This window comes from Psammomys obesus, unplaced genomic scaffold (genome assembly GCF_907164565.1).
Source record: "Psammomys obesus unplaced genomic scaffold, mPsaObe1.curated_primary_1811, whole genome shotgun sequence".
Lineage (NCBI taxonomy): Eukaryota > Metazoa > Chordata > Mammalia > Rodentia > Muridae > Psammomys > Psammomys obesus.
The window spans coordinates 5648020-5665935 of NW_026590677.1; the positions used below are offsets into that span (position 1 = coordinate 5648020).

Genomic DNA, 17916 nt, shown 5'->3' on the forward strand with positions numbered 1-17916 from the left:
CTATGACCAAAATACAAGACAACCTACATTTTTAAATGAAACATTATTAAAGCAGAAATCACACATTTATCCCAACACCTTAAGATTTGGGGACTTCAACACTCCACTCTTACCAAAGGACAGATCAACCAGACAGATGCTAAACAGGGAAATATGGGCACTTACAGAGGCCCTAAATCAAAAGGACTTAATAGATATCTACAGAAATTTTCACCCAAATTCAAAAGATAATACCTTATTTTCAGCACCTCATGGAACCTTCTACAAAATAGACCATATAGTTGGTCACAAAGCAAGCCTCAGCAGATACAAAAAGATAGAAATAATCCCTTTTGTCCTATCTGACAACCATGGACTAAAGCTGGACCTCAACAACAACAGAAATAGCAAAAAGCTTACGCATAAATGAAAACTAAACAACTTGCTACTCAACTGCAACCAGGTTAGGAAAGAAATAAAGAAATTAAAGACTTCCTAGAATTCAATGAAAATGAAGGACAACATACCCAAACTTAATGTGACACAATGAAAGCAGTATTAAGGGAAATTTTCTTAGCACTAAGCACTTTCAAGAAAAAATTTGAAACATTGCCTACAAGCAAATTAACAGCTCACTTGAAAGCCCAAGGGGGAAAAAAGCAGACACACACAAGAGGTGTAGACTGATGGAAATACAAGCAAAGGGCAGAAATCAATAAATTAGAACCAAATAAAATATTTCAAGAATCAATGAAAGCAAGAACTGGCTTTTTGAGAAAATCAACAAGATAGACTAAACCTAGACAAAATTAACTAAAAGGCTGAGAGAAACTGTCCAAATCAGCAAAATCAGAAAAAAGGAGGACCTAACAACAGACACCGCAATGAGGAAATCCAAATAGTCATTAGGTCTTACTACAAATGCTTATACAACACAAAATATGAAAATCTAAATGAAATGAACAATTTTCTTGATAGATTCCATTTACCAAAATTAAAATAAGAACAGGTAAATCAACTGAATAGTCCTATATACTCCTAAGAAATAAAAGCACTCATCAAAATCTCCTTTCCAAAAAATAGCCCGAGGATAGATGGTTTAAGGACAGAATCCTACCATACCTTCAGAGAAGAGCTAACTCCAATTCTCTTCAAACTATTCCACAAAATAGAAACAGAAGGAACATTACCAAACTCATTCTATGAAGCCACAGTCACCTTGATACCTAAACCACACAAAGACCCAACCAAAAAAGAGAACATCAGACCTATCTCTCTTATGAACATTGATGCAAAAATACTAAAATAAAATACTTGCAAATCGAATACAAGAACATATAAAAGATATCATTGACCATGATCAAGTAGGCTTCATCCTAGGCATGCAAGTGTGGTTCAATATAGGGAAATCCATCAATGTAATCCATATAAACAAACTGAAGGAGAAAAAAGCAAAATGATAATCTCCTTAGATGCCAAAAAATCATTTGACAAAATCCAACACATATTCATGTTTAACGTCTTTGAGAGATCAGGGATACAAGGCACATTTGTAAACATAATAAAGGCAATATACAGCAAGCCTATAGCCAACATCAAACTGAATGGAGAGAAATTTAAATCAATCCCACTGAAATCAGGGACAAGACAAGGCTGCTGACTCTTTCCACGTCTCTTCAACATTATACTTGAAGTCCTTACTAGAGTAATAAGACAACAAAAGGATATCAAGGGGATACCGATATGAAAGGAAGATATCAATGTAACACTATTCACAGATGATATTATTTTATATATGTGTGAACCAAAATATTCAACTAGAGAACTCCTTTATCTGATAAACACCTACCGCAAAGTGGCTAGATACAAAATTAACTCAAAAAATCTGACTCCCGGGGGGGCGGGGCAATATGGTGGTGCCAGGAGGACTCTCATTCTAAGCAGCAGCACAGCAGGATTGGCACAGTGACCAGCAATCAGAACTCGTGGCCATAAAACATAAGTGATTGTGTTTCACAGGTGAGAGGATACCCCACGGTGGGGGATTCAATCAGCTTTAACTCACACTGCTAAACCGTGGAAGAGATCCTGGTTCCACCAGGCACTTGGTCGCCAGCCCAGAGCTACAAGCCAGCGTGATCTGGTCACTGTCTCAGACTGAACTGTGGGCCCACAACATCACAGACTGGATTTTCCAGTCGAGAGATAACCCCACGGAGCAGGAAACGATTGAGACAGACCTTAGGTCAACCAGACATCCCCTGAAAAAGAGTCGGGTTCCACCGGCACACCAGGAGCCAGCCCGGAGCCAGAGCTGGTGACCCAGGTGCCTGCACAGAGCCCTGCGTTCATGCCTGATTCGCCACCTCAGATAGAACTGTGGGCCCCAGGGCACCAGGGCCCCAGAGCACCAGAGGACTGTGTTTCACTCTCAGGTGCAAACCCACAGGGAGGGAAATGGCTGGTCTGATCTCAGAACACTCAGCTGACACCCCCACCCTGAAAAGGTCTAGGGAAAATTATCCAGTTTAGGCAGACGCCCAGGCTCCCAAAGGTCAGAAAGGCAGAGACACAGGCGGGCATTTGTGCCTGTGGGTTTTACTCGCCACCCCAGACAGAACATCAGTCCCCAAAGCAAAGACTGAGTGTCTCTGGCAGGAGGAAACCCCCAGCAGAGGGGATCATCAAGTCCAACACTCAGGACACCCAGCACCAAAAGACTTTCTGGATTCACGCAGACTCTAGGCTCTAGCTTTCTAATGAAGGCAGGAGCTCTGTGCTCAGCCACCATTATTGAGTTCCTCTAGGGCACTGGGACACACAGCTGCATCCTCAGACCTACAAAAACCAGAGAGCCATTACAGCAGCGCTCAGATACTGTGCCAAGGATCAACCAGTTATCCCTAGCTAGACTGGCAAAACTGTGGGGATCCCTGGTCCTTCAAGAGGGTTGCACCCACAGCCTCTGGAACAGAGCAGGGCCTGCAGCTGCCATCCCAAACAGTAACACCCACCTTCTGGTCCAGAGTGAGGCACAGAGCCTCCAGACCAGAGTCGCGCCCCCAGGCACCAACTCAACCTAGGTGCACATTCTCCAGGCCCAGAGCGGAGCACTCAGCCTCTGGCCCAGAGACTTGCTGAGAGCAACTCTCACTTTCCCCGACAGAACTGTGTACCCCAGGATAACAGACTGAGTTTCCCTGTTGGGAGAAAACCCCACAGCCAGGGAATCAGCAGGTTCTTCAAGAGGACTGTACCTGGAAAACTGTAACAGCAGCAGCTCACTAAATTTATAACGAGAAAACCAGCAGTGGGGTAGCTGTCTTGAGAACTTCTATGGGTAAGAGGAGATCCCCCCTGCCTAACAAAGAACACAGCTACTACTCAGAGCTATACACCTGAGATGAGCAGTGACAATTCCTGAGAAACACTGGCCATACAGTGACCATAAACAAAGAGCAGAGAAGGACTCCTTCAGGAAAAATCATCTTCTGGCCAAGGAGATTCTCCCTACCTCAGGACTGTAGGAAGCACAGAAACTAACAGCCAACACCTAAAACAACCCAATGGGTAGAGGTCAGCGTAAAAGCTCAACCAACAAAAGACAGAACAATATGGCATCTCCAGAACCCAGCCATCCAGGGGCGAACAGCCCTGGACAACGCAGCATAATAGAAAATCAAGAAGATGACCTTACATCTATGCGGATGAAGAGGTTAATAGAAGAAACAAATAAAATGCGTGAAGAATTAGAGGAAGATAAAACCAAACAGATCATGGCTATCCACAAAGAAATGGAGGAAGTTAAAGACAAGCAGATTATGGCCGTCCATGAAGAAATAAGGGAAGATGCAGCCAAACAGCTTGTGGCCTTCAGAGAAGAAATAATTAAATCACTGAAAGAAATAAAAGAAACAGAGTTGAAGGAACTAAAAGAAAAAGAGGAAAATATAACCAGACAGGTGAAGGAAGTAAACAAAACAACTCAAGATCTGAAGCTAGAACTGGAAAAATTAAAGAAAACACAAATGGAGGAAATAATGGAGAGGAAAATTTAGGGAAGAAAACAGGAACTACAGAAGTAAGCATAACCAACAGACTATAAGAGATGGAAGAAAGAATCTCAGGTATAGAAGATACAATGGAAGAAATCACTGTATCTGTCAAAGAAAATGTTAAATCCAAAAAATTCCAGACACAGACCGTCCAAGAAATCCAAGACAATATGAAAAGACAAAACCTAAGAATAAAAGGTATAGAGGAAAAAGAAGACTCACTTCTCCAAGGCCCAGAATATATTTTAAACAAAATCACTGAAGAAAATTTTCCGAAGTTAAAGGAGAAGACATTAAGAATATATGAGGCCTACAGAACACCCAACAATTTTGACCAGAAAAGAAAAACCTCCAGCCACATAATGATCAAAACAGTAAGTATACAGAACAAAGAAAAAATACTAAAAGCTGCAAGGGAAAGAGGCCAAGTAACATATAATGGTAAACCCATTAGAATCACACCTGACTTTTCAAAAGAGACTATAAAAGCCAGAAGGGCCTGGACAGATATAATGCAGACCCTAAGAGAATACAGATGTCAACCGAGGCTACTATACCCTGCAAAATTCTCAGTCCTCATAGACGGAAGAAACAAGATATTCAATGACAAAAACAAATTTCAACAATACCTACACACAAATCCAGCATTACAGAAGACACTGGAAGGGAAAAATACAACCCAAGAAAATTAGCTTCTGTCAAGAAAACACAGGAAATAATCAAACTTACTACAGTAAAACAAAAAGCAACCAAGCACACAACCTTATGACCATAGCCAACATCAAAATCAAAGGATCTAACAGCCACTGGTCATTAATCTCTCTCAACATCAATGGACTCAACTCTCCAGTAAAAAGACACAGATTAGCAGAATGGATACATAAACAAAACCCAGCAATCTGTTGCATACAAGAAACACACCCAAGGCACAAAGATAGACATTACCTGAGGGCAAAAGTTTCGAAGACGACTTTCCAAGCAAATGGACCCAAGAAACAAGAAGAAGTAGCTATTCTAATATCTGATAAAATAGACTTTCAACCAAAATTAATAAAAAGAGATGGGGAAGGACATTTCATACTCATCAAGGGTAAATTCCACCAAGAAGACATCACAATCCTGAACATGTATGTCCCAAATACAAGAGCACCCACATTTGTAAAAGAAAAATTGATGAAATTTAAACCACATATAGATCCCCACACATAAATAGTGGGAAACTTCAACACCACACTCTCAACAAAGGACAGGTCAACAAACCAGAAATTAAACAAAGAAACAATGTCTGTGACAGAGGTCATGGATCAAATGGACCTCACAGACATTTACAGAAATTTACACCCAAACACAAAAGAATATACCTTCTTCTCAGCACCTCGTGGAACCTTCTACAAAATAGACCATATAGTTGGTCACAAAGCAAGCCTCAAGAGATACAAGAATATTGAAATAATCCCTTGTATCTTGTCTGATCACCCTGAAATAAAGCTGGACTTCAACAACAACAGAAATAGCAAAAAGCCTACACACACATGGAAACTGAACAACTTGTTACTAAATGACAGCTGGGTCAGGGAAGAAATAAAGAAAGAAAATAAAGTCTTCCTAGAACTCAATGAAAATGAAGACTCAACATTCCCAAACTTGTAGGACACAATGAAAGCAGTGCTAAGAGGAAAGTTCATAGCACTAAGTGCCTTCAAGAAGAAGTTTGAGACAGCTCATTCAAACAACTTAATGGCCCACTTAAAAACAGTAGAAAAAGAAGAAGCAGACACACCAAAAAGGAGTAGACGGCTGGAAATAATCAAACTCAGGGCTGAAATCAATCAATTAGAAACAAATAAAACAATTCAAAGAATCAATGAAACCAAGAGCTGGTTCTTTGAGAAAATCAACAAGATAGACAAACCCTTAGCCAAGCTAACTAAAAGGCAGAGAGACACCACCCAAATCAACAAAATCAGAAATGAAAAGGGGGACATAACTACAGACACTGAGGAAATCCAAACAATCATTAGGACTTACTTCAAAAGTCTATATGCCACTAAATTTGAAAATCTAAATGAAATGGACAATTTTCTTGATCGATTTGACTTACCAAAGCTGAATCAGGACCAGGTAAATAAATTAAATAATCCTATATTCCCCAAAGTAATAGAAACAGTCATCAAAAGTCTCCCATCCAAAAAAAGCCCAGGACCAGATGGCTTCAGTGCAGAATTCTACCAGACCTTCAACGAAGAGCTAACTCCAACTCTCTTTAAACTATTCCACAAAATAGAAACAGAAGGAACATTACCAAACTCATTCTATGAAGCCACAGTCACCTTGGTACCTCAATCTCACAAATACTCAACAAAGAAAGAGAATTTCAGGCCAATCTCCATTATGAACATTGATGCAAAAATACTTAACAAAATACTTGCAAACCGAATTCAAGAATACATCAAAGATATTATCCACTATGACCAAGTAGGCTTCATCCCAGGTATGCAGGGGTGTTTCAATATACGGAAATCCATCAATGTGATCCACCATATTAACAAACTGAAAGAAAAAACCACATGATAATCTCCCTAGATGCTGAAAAAGCATTTGACAAGATCCAACATCCATTCAGGTTTAAAGTACTGGAGAGATCAGGGATACAAGGCACATATCTAAACATAGTAAAGGCGATTTACAGCAAGCCTATAGCCAACATCAAACTGAACGGAAAGAAACTTAAAGCAATCCCACTGAAATCAGGAACAAGACAACGCTGCCCACTCTCTCCATACCTCTTCAACATAGTGCTGGAAGTCCTTGCTAGAGCAAGAAGACAGTTGAAGGAGATCAAGGGGATACAGATGGGAAAGGAAGAAGTCATATTATCACTATTTGCAGATGATATGATAGTATACATGAGTGACCCCAAAAACTCTACCAGGGAACTCCTACAGTTGATAAACACCTTCAGCAAAGTGGTCGGATACAAAATTAACTCAAAAAAATCAGTAGCACTCCTGTATACAAAAGACAAAAGGGCTGAGAAAGAAATTAGAGAATCAACAACATTCACAATAGCCACAAATGACATAAAGTACCTTGGTGTAACCTTAACCAAGCAAGTCAAAGACTTGAATGAAAAAAAATTCAAGTCTCTGAGGAAAGAATTAGAGGAAGATATGAGAAAATGGAAAGATCTCTCATGCTCATGGCTTGGCAGGATTAATATAGTGAAAATGGCCATCTTACCAAAAGCAATCTACAGATTTAATGCAATTCCCATCAAATTGCCAACACAATTCTTTACAGACCTGGAAAGAAAAATTCTCAACTTCATATGTATTAACAAGAAACCCAGAATTGCTAAAACAATCCTCTACAATAAAAGATCTTCTGGAGGTATCTCCATCCCTGATCTCAAGCTGTACTATAGAGGAACATTTATAAAAACTGCATGGTACTGGCATAGAAACAGAATGGTGGATCAAAGGAAGCGAACAGAAGACACAGAAATAAACTCACACACTTATGGACGGACACCTTATTTTTTGGCAAAGATGCCAAAAGCATACAATGGAAAAAAGATAGCATCTTCAACAAATGATGCTGGTCCAACTGGATGTCTACATGTAGAAAAATGAAAATAGATCCATACTTATCACCCTGCACAAAACTGAAATCCATGTGGATCAAAGACCTCAATATAAAACCAGACACATTAAATTGGCTAGAAAAAAAGTGGGAAATACCCTAGAACTCATTGGTACAGTAGAAAACTTCCTGAACAGAACTCCAACAGCACAGGCTCTAAGAGCAACAATCAATAAATGGGACCTCATTAAATTGAAAAGCTTCTGTAAAGCAAAGGACACTGTCATCAAAACAAAGCTACTGCTTACAGATTTGGAAAGAATCATCACCAACCCTTTATCTAACAGAGGACTCATATCCAGTACATATAAAAAACTAAAGAAGCTGAAATGTAGCAAATCAAGTAATCCACTTAAAAAATGGGGAACAGAGCTAAAGAGAGAATTCTCTGTAGAGGAACATCGAATGGCAGAGAAGCACTTAAAGAAATGCTCAACCTCATTAGCCATCAGGGAAATGCAAATCAAAACAACCCTGAGATTTCACCTTATACCCATCAGAATGGCCAAGATGAAAAACTCAAGGGACAACACATGCTGGAGAGGTTGTGGAGAAAGGGGATCCCTTCTCCATTGCTGGTAGGAATGTAAACTTGTACAACCACTCTGGAAATCAATCTGGCGCTTTCTCAGACAACTAGGAATAGTGCTTCCTCAAGATCCAGCCATACAGCTCCTAGGCATATACCCAAAAGAGGCTCAAGTACACAATAAGGACATTTGCTCAACCATGTTTGTAGCAGCTTTATTTGTAATAGCCAGAAGTTGGAAACAGCCCATATGCCCCTCAACTGAAGAATGGATGCAGATACTATGGTACATCTACACAATGGAGTATTACTCAGCAATGAAAAATAAGGAAATCATGAAATTTGCAGGTAAATGGTGGGACCTGGAAAGGATCATCCTGAGTGAGTTGTCCCAGAAGCAAAAAGACACATGGTATATACTCACTCATATAAACATACAATATAGCATAAAGCCACTAAAATCTGTACATCTAAACAAGCTAAGCTAAAGAGAAGACCCTAACTAAAAGGTTCAATCCCCATCCTGAAAGCCAAAGAGGATGGACATCAGAAGAAAAAGAGAACAGGAAACAACCCCGGAACCTGCCACAGAGGGCCTCTGAAAGCCTCTGCAGTGCAGATTGTCAAAGCAGGTGCTGAGTCTGATGGCCAACTGATTGGCAGAGTGAATGGAATTTTATGTAAGAAGTTGGAAATAGTAAGAGCTGGAGAGGACAGGAACTCCACAAGGAGAGCAACAGAACAAGAATATTTGAACACAGGGAACTTCCCAGAGACTCATACTCCAACCAAGGATTATCCGTGGAGATAACCTAGAACCTTGACAATGCAGCCACTTCTGATGAGAACTGATAGACCAAGATCAGAATGAAGGAGAGGAGGACCTCCCCTATCAGTGGACTTGGGGAGGGGCATGCATGCACAAAGAGGGGAGGGAGGACCGGGAGGGGAGGAGGGAGGGGCTTATGGGGGAATACAAAATGAATAATGTATAATTAATAATAAAAAAATCAGACTCCCTCCTATGTACTAAAGACAAAAGGGCTGAGAAAGAAATTAGGAAAACAACACCTTTTATGAAAGCCACTAAAAACCTGAAGTACCTTGGTGTGGCTCTAACCAAGCAAGAGAAAGACCTGTTTGCAAAAAAAAAAAAAAATCTTCAAGTCTCTTAAGGAATTGAAGAAGATATTATAAGATTGAAAGATCTTCTGTGCTCAGGGATCAGTAGGATTATCATAGTGAAAATGACTATTCTGCGAAAAGCAATTTACATATTCAGTTTAATTCCCGTCAATATACAAACAGAATTCTTACAGACCTGAAAGAAAAATTCTCAACTTCTTATGGAAAAAAATAGAATTTAAAAAACGTTCCTATACAACAACATATCATCTGGAGGTATCTCCATCCATGACCTCAAGGTGTACTACAGAGCAATAGTAATAAAAACTGCATAGTATTGGCATAGAAATAGAACGGTGGATCAATAGAAACAAATAGACGTGCCAGAAATAAACCTACACACCTATGAATACTTGATATTTGACAAAGAACCCAAAACGACTCAATTGAAAAGAAGATAGCATCTTCAAATGGTGCCGGTCTAACCGGAGGTCTACATGCTTATAAATGCAAATAGATCCATACTTATCACCCTGCACAAAATCAAAGTCCAAGTGGATCAAAGACCTCAACATAAAACCAGATACACTAAATTGGTTAGAAGAAAAAGTGGGGAAGAGCCTAGAACTCTTTGGCCCAGGAGACAACTTCCTGAACAGAACACCAACAGCACAGGCTCTAAGATCAACAATAAATAAATGGGACCAAATCAACCTAAAAAGCTTCTGTAAAGCAATGGACACTGTCATCAGAACAAAACAACAGCCTACAGACTGGGAAAGGATCTTCACTAACCTCATATCTGACAGAAGGTTAATATCCATAATTTATAAAGAGCTGAAAAAATTATAAAGCAACAAATCAAGCAATCTAATTAAAAATGGGGTACAGAGCTAAACAAAAAATTCTCTGTATAAGAATATGGAATGGCAGAGAAACACTTAAAGAAATGTTCAATGTCCATAGGCATCAGGGAGATGAAAATCCAAATGATCCTAAGATTTAAAGTTAAACCCATTAGAATGGCTAAGATCAAAATCTCAAGTGACAACACACATGCCGGACAGGTTGTAGAGAGAGGAGACCCCTCTCCATCGCTGGTGGGAATGTAAACTTTTACAACCACTTTGGAAATCAATCTGGTCCTTTCTCAGATAATTAAGAATTGTGGTTCCTCAAGATTCAGATATACCACTCCTAGGCATATATCCTAAATATGCTTAAGTACACAACAAGGATATTTGCTCAACCATGTTCATAGAAGCTTTATTCCTAATGTCCAGAACCTGGAAACAACCCAGATGTCCCTCAACAGAGGAATCAATAGAGAAATTGTGGTACATTTACAGAATGGAATACAATTAATAAAAATTAAAAATAAGGAAATCATGAAATTTGCAGACAAATGGTGGAGTCTAGAAAAGATCATCCTGAGTGAATTATTCCAGAAGCAGAAAGACACACATGGTATATACTTACTTACATGTGGATACTAGACCTATAAGATACGATAAGCATCCTAAACTCTGTACACCTAAAGAAGCTAAATGAAAATCAGATTCCGGGGTAAGTTGATCAATCCTCACTTAGAAAGATAAATGGGATGGACATGGAAAGTAGGAGAAAACAAGAAACAAGGCAGGAACCTACCACAGAGGCCTTCTAAAAGACTCTACCTAGCAGTGTATCAAAGCAGATAGTGAGACTCATAACCAAACCTTTGGCAGAGTGCAGGGAATCATATGAAAGAAGGGGCAATTAGTAAGATCTGGAAAGAACAGGAGCTCCACAAAGACCTAATATATCTGGGCACAGAGGTCTTTTCTAAGACTGATTCTCTAAACCAAAGACCATGCATGGATATAACCTCGAACTCCTGCTCTGACATAGCCCATGGCAGGCCAGCATCCAAGTGGACTTTTTTCCTTAGTAAAAGGAACAGGTACTGTCTCTGATATGAACCCAGTGCTGGGCTCTTTAACCCCCTTCCCTGAGGGAGGAGCAGCCTTGCTTGGCCACAGAGGAGGACATTGCAGCCCATCCTGATGAGACCTGATAAACTAGGGTCAGATGGAAGGATAAGTCCCCCTATCAGTGGACTTACAGAGGGGTAGGGAGTAGATGAGGGAGGGAGAGAGTGATAGGAAGAGAATGAGGGAGGGGTCTACAGCTTGGATACAAAGTAAATAACCTGTAATTAATATAAAAATACAAATTAATAATATTTTAAAGCAACAAAATATAAGTTTTTAATAATCTTATTCAGAGAGAAAATAAAGTTAGGATATTAGGTAATGGAAGTTAATTGTTAGTTAATTAACTCATAGTCATATCAGACACTAACCTAATTTTTCACAGGAATATACATCATATGGTTAACAGATAGGTTTTATTATATGAATATAGATAGACACGATTATATAAAGATAGGTAAGTCTTCAAAAACCTGAGAGACCTACAGAATATAGCATTTAAAATGTGTTAATTATTTTAAAGATTCTTTGACAATGAGACAGGTCATGTCCTGGTAGCACCCAGCCTACCTTAGAGAAGATGATGAGCAACAAAGAACTTCCATATGGAGATGGCTTCAAATGTGGCAAACAAGCCAACCTGGGCATAAAGAAAATGCCCTCATTTCACAACAAACAGAATTCAACTAAAATGGGCAAGCTTAAAAGCAGGTCAAGTCAACTGCTGAATTCTGCCAACACAGGGTAAGCATGTCCACTATATATATATATATATATATATATATATATATATATATATATATATCAAATATACTGAGACAGAAGGATAAAGATGATGCTCCAGTGTTGTAGAGTATTGGTTTACTGTTCAGGAAGCAAACTGTCTCTGTCATTTTTTAACTTTTTAATTTTAATTTTTTAGAATTTGCTAACATGTACTTCCTATTTACTCCAGTAACTTATTTTATTCCTTCTCATGTCTCTCTTCCGGTTAAAGAGCAAATAGTTATACTTCCACAATTAAGCTTAAGTTGTTTAGAATTTAAGAAAGTGTGTTCAGGTAGGTAATACCAATAAGGATAAAAGCTAATTTAGATATAGGACTCTAAACTTGTCATTACAGGATATTCAAATACTTTCTCATTAGTTGCCAAATGCACATGGACTAGACATTGCACCTGTAAAACTTACCTATTTGTTTTCATAACTGTACCTAATAGTTTTCATAATTGTTGTATGATTTTTATTCTATTGAAAGAAAAAGAGCCTTTTATTGGACTTAAAGGGGGAAATGTTGTTATAATGTTTCTGTGGAATATAAACAATATACCCTTGTTCATTTGCATGCTGATTTCTCTACCCCACTATATGGTTTCAATCAGGACACTGCATTGTGATGTTTGTTCTAAGCATCTCTTGTCTCAGGTCTGTGTAAAATTGCCACCATTTGTTCTCTGTATTTTTAATATAACAATCAGCCAATGCTGAGCAATGAAGAGAACAGGCTGGGGCATTCTGGACCAGAGGGGAAGAGAAAGAAGCAAGTGGGAGGAGGTTTGGGAGAAGAGAGATATAGGAAGAGAGGACCTAAAAACACCAGGAGAGATGAAACTGTTGGACCAAAGATATGACTAAATTCAAGTATAATGTGGGAAATCTGAATGGGATGTTTCAGATAGAATAATTATTGGACAGAATTGTGCTCTACCAAATACATTCTAATCTCTGTGGTCATTTGAATATAAAGCTGGTTTAGGAATAACTGAAGGTTACTAAAAGTTTATTCAATATTAAATATTAATAGGCAGTAATAATTCATATTCACACAGCTGGGATCTTGCCGTGTGTACTTTCTTTTTTTCTGTTTTCTTTTAATTTTTTAAATTTTCCTTTTTCTTTTTCATATTAATTACAGTTTATTCACTTTGTATACCAACTGTAGCCCCTTCCCTCATTCGCTCCCAATCACATCCTCCTTTTCTAATCTGCTCCTATGTCCCTCTCCAAGTCAACTGATAAGAGAGGTCCTCCTCCCCTTCCATCTGATCCTAGTTTATCAGGTCTCATCAGAACTGGCTGAATTTTCTTCCTCTGTGGCCTGGTAAGGCTGTTGGTCCCTCAAGGGGAGGTGATCAATGAGCCAGCTCCTGAGTTCATGTCAGAGATTGTCCCTGTTCCCTTTACTTGTTACCCCTTACTTGGATACTGAGCTGCCATAGGCTACATCTGTGCAGGCATTCTAGGTCATCTCCATGCATGACTCTTGGTTAGAGAATCAGTCTTAGAAAAGACCCCTATCCCCAGATTTTTGGTTCTGTTGCTCTCCTTGTGGAGCTCTTGTCCCCTCCAGGTCTTTCTATCTTCCCCTTCTTTCATATGATTCCCTGCACTCTGCCCAAAGTTTGGTTATGAGACTCAGCATCTGCTTTGATACACTGCTGGGTAAAGTCTCACAAGATAATTTCATTTAACTTTCCAGCATGAAGAGGGGAGGTAACTCAAAAGGTCCCACCATTGAGGAGCTATTGATAATTGAGGGTTCTGGAAGAGTCAGTTTTCTACAGAAAGATACTTTTTTTAGGCTGCCCACACTTCATTGTATAACCCTACACTTATTTGCATAAAGACAGAAATTCTTGGGTTCAGAGGATTATTTTTAAAATAATAAAATATGAAGTTTCAATGATTTTTTTGGTGGGAGATGTCCAGAACTCATGGGAATGAGAAAAATTATGACCAAATTAAATTTATACAGGTAGTATGAATAAAGCTAATGGGAACATAGTTGAGGAAATGTTCTTGTTGTATAGTTGAGAATGTTTTGGATATATGCCCAGAAACTGGAAACAACCTAGATGTCCCTCAACCAAGCATCAGATACAGAAATTTCGGTAAATTTATAGAGTGGGATACTACTCTGCAATTAAAAACAAGAACATCATGAAAATTGCAGGCACATTGATGGAATTAGAAAAGATCAACTTGAGTGAGGTAACACAGAAGCGAAAAGACATACATGGTATATACTCACTTGTAAGTGGATATTAGCCATATAATATAAGATAAACATACTAAAATCTATAGTCCTAAAGATGCCAAACAACAAAGAGGACCCTGGGGAATATGTTCAATGTTCATTCAGAAAGGCAATCTGGATAGACATCTGAAGAAGGAGAAGACAAGGAAGAGGATAGGAGCCAAACAGAGAGGGCCTCTGAAAGGCTCTATCCAGCAGGGTATAGAATCAGATCCTGAGTCTCTTCGTCAAACTTCAGGCAGAGTTCAGGGAATATTATTGAAGATGGGGGAGATAGAAAGTCCTGTAGGAGATCGGAGCTCCACAAGGAGACCAACAGAGCCCAAAATCTGGGCTCAAGCGGCCCTGCAGAGACCAATGCTTCAACCAAGGACCATGCATGGACAGGACCTAGACACCCTGCTCAGATGTAGCATATGGGCAGCTCATTCTCCAAGTGTGTGTCCTAGTATGGGGAGCAGGGGCCATCTCTGACAAGAACTCAGTGGCTAGGACTTTGATCACCTCTTCATATTGTATTTGCTTCAAGATATTCCATGTAACTAGGATGTATATTTTAATTCATGTCTGCTTTGCTATTTTCTCTTATATGATATTGTTTTAACATTTACAACATAGAATGCAACATAATTTTTACTAAGGCCCTAATATTGTACTTGCCTTCCTTGTTCGTTGTAAGATTTCTATCTTTATATCTTTACTGATTATCACAGTACCTAAAGTATTAAATGTGTTGAAGAATAATTATTAAGTAGATTGTTTAGAAACTCTGAATTCAATGTATTTTAAAACATGAAAACATACAGTATTTGATTATTTTATACATAAGATTTTTAAAGTATCAGTAGTCATATGTATATGTGTGTATATGTGTATATGTTCATGTGTATGTATATATTACCACATGAAAACGTGTAGTCATGACATTGCAAGCTCTACTGTGCTTCCCAGGAGAAGATCAAGGCCTGCTCTGCCAAGTGTTGTAACAGATGAGGGTCAGGGCCAGAATCATGTTCTCATGACCCCAGCACCAGTTCTCCTGCCTGCCATAGGTGGTAAGGGGCAAGGGTGAGGGAAGGTATCTCTATCTCAATGCCACAGAGCAGACAAGTTGTGAAGCCAGTTCTTTAGGGTCACACCTTTGGGCCAGATCACCGAAAGCACCCACACCCATGGCCAGCTCTACCATCCTGTCCAGATTAAGTACAGGGCCTGCTCTCCTGAGTGTTACTGTAGGTGAGAAACAGGGTGAGCCCTTCCACTCTGATAATTTCATGGACAAGTTTCCTGCATGATGTAGGTGGCTAGGAGCAAGGAGGTGTGATATCTCACCCTTGCCAATGTCGCTGTACCACAGACAAGTGTCTGGGCCAGTTGTTTCCCATGCTCATTTTGTTGGGCCACCTTGCCTTTGACCCTGCCAGAACTGCATCTGGCTTGGACAGGTTTAGATCACCTGTTCTCATGCCCCATGGCCAGCTCTCTCTGGATGCCCAGGTCAGGGATGGGGCCAGTCTGCATATAACTCAGTCATGGACACTGCCTCAAGAGCCTTCTGCTTATCTTTTGGTTGTAACAGACATTGGTTTTTGCAGAACCATGGACTCAGATGTAGACTCTGGTGACAGCACAGACCAGGATTTCACCATGGTCTTAGGTGGCATCAATGACTACTCACATCAGGCTGTTCCTCATGACCCTTGAGTCTCCAATTATGCCTCACTTCATGGAGCCCACATCCTGTTTTTTTTTTTTCTTCCATTTATCTACCACACACTTTTCCCTGTTAGTGAGGCCCAGGGTCTCTGAGTATCTGGGATTATCTCAAGAGTTATCTCATCAGTGCTCTGCCCTGGTCCTGTATCACGGCACTGGCACTGAACAGGGGTCATCTTGGGCATGGCATTGCCCCACCCCAGGCCTTTTCATCAAATGATGATCATCTCAGCCTAGGTACCTTTCTGGTGCCTATGATGCTGGTCTGGTGCTCCTTGGACAAGAGGACCCCATCCAAACATCTGTCTCAGGATCACTCATGCTTGGGTCCCAGGATCCCAGAGGGCATTGTTCTAATGTCTGGCTTGCTCCCCTTCCTATAAGCCCATCAGAATATGCATAGAACTGGAATGGTGGTCCTCTTAGGCTAGCTCCCTGTCTGGGACCACTGGCACCTGACTGGAGGTTGTCTCAGGTTAACTTATTTTCAGGGAATGTTAGGCTTCTAATCATTCAGATGTTCACAGATTAAAAGACTGAGGATAGACAAAGCTTCTCTCCTCTTTTAAACCTACTGATGTACATGTGACACAGCAACCACATCTGCAAAGCATCTAAGGGCAGAACCTATAGCTGTTTAATGTCTCTCTAAACCTTTGTCCAACATATAGGTTTATTTTTCTCAATCAGTGTCCAAGTGGGTTACATAGTAATGGGAAGAGGGACTGCCTCTGACATAATCTGATTGGCCTGCTCTTTGATCACCTCCCCCTGAGCGGGGAGCAGCCTTACCAGGCCACAGAAGATGACAATGCAGCCACTTCTGCTGAGAACTGATAGACTAAGATCAGAAAGAAGAGGAGAACCTCCCCTATCAGTGGACTTGGGGAGTGGCATGCATGCAGAAAGGGGAGGGAGGGTGGGATCAGGAGGGGAGGAGGGAGGGGCTTATGGGAGGATACAAAATGAATAAAGTATAAGTAATAAAAAAAAATTAAAAAAAATAAAAAAATGTTAGAGAAGTAGATAATAAGCTTTAAAGTAACTAAATCAGTATCAATAGTGTTTCCTTATGAACAAGCATAACCTATTCTCCAAGTTGTTTCTATGTGAATAATTTGGGAAGTTTTGAAAAAAAATGTTCTATACTGTGCTAAAATTGGTACGTGTTTTTTTTTAATTTTTATTAATTACACTTTATTCACTTTGTATCCCCCCATAAATACCTCCCTCATCCCCTCCCAATCCTACCTTCCTTCCCCTTTCTCCAAGCATGCCCCTCCCTAAGTCCACTGATAGGGGAGGTCTTTCTCTACTTCCTTCTGATCCTAGTCTGTCAGATCTCATCAGGAGTGTTTTAAAACATGTAGTTCATACAAAAACTTACAGTAGCCAGGCTTTTATTCACCACTACTAGTCACAATTCTCATTAACACAAATAACAGAATGTTGTTTGTAATTATTCTTCAAGAGTAAATATTTAAACCAGACTATGTAGTATATGTTATACTTTTCAGGACACCAGGTTAATTTAGTCAATAATTACTTCAGTGTACTCAGTAGGAATTTAGTGGAAGTAAAGCACTAAAGTAAATCCTTAATGTATATTCTGAACTGTCAAGGCATGATATATTTACAGGGATATCTGGAGAACATTACTAGGGCTCCAGAAAAAATGCACATACTTTTTAATATTTTAAATTTCTTTTTCTCTCATATATTACATCTCAACTGCAGTTTCTCCTACCTGCTCTCTTTCCCATCCTATTTCTCCATCCACTCCTCCTCCATTTCTCTTCAGAAAAGGACACATTTCCTAGGGATATCCGACAAATGTGGTATATCAAGTTTCAGTGAGAC

General features: G+C 39.6%; 1 non-coding gene across 1 annotated transcript; it reads right to left on the reverse strand.

The window, feature by feature from the left end:
* Positions 1 to 16549: 16549 nt before the first annotated feature.
* Positions 16550 to 16681, reverse strand: LOC129677695 (small nucleolar RNA SNORA17). Its single transcript, XR_008720240.1, has one exon. It is a non-coding gene; the product is annotated as a small nucleolar RNA SNORA17 (small nucleolar RNA).
* Positions 16682 to 17916: the final 1235 nt, after the last annotated feature.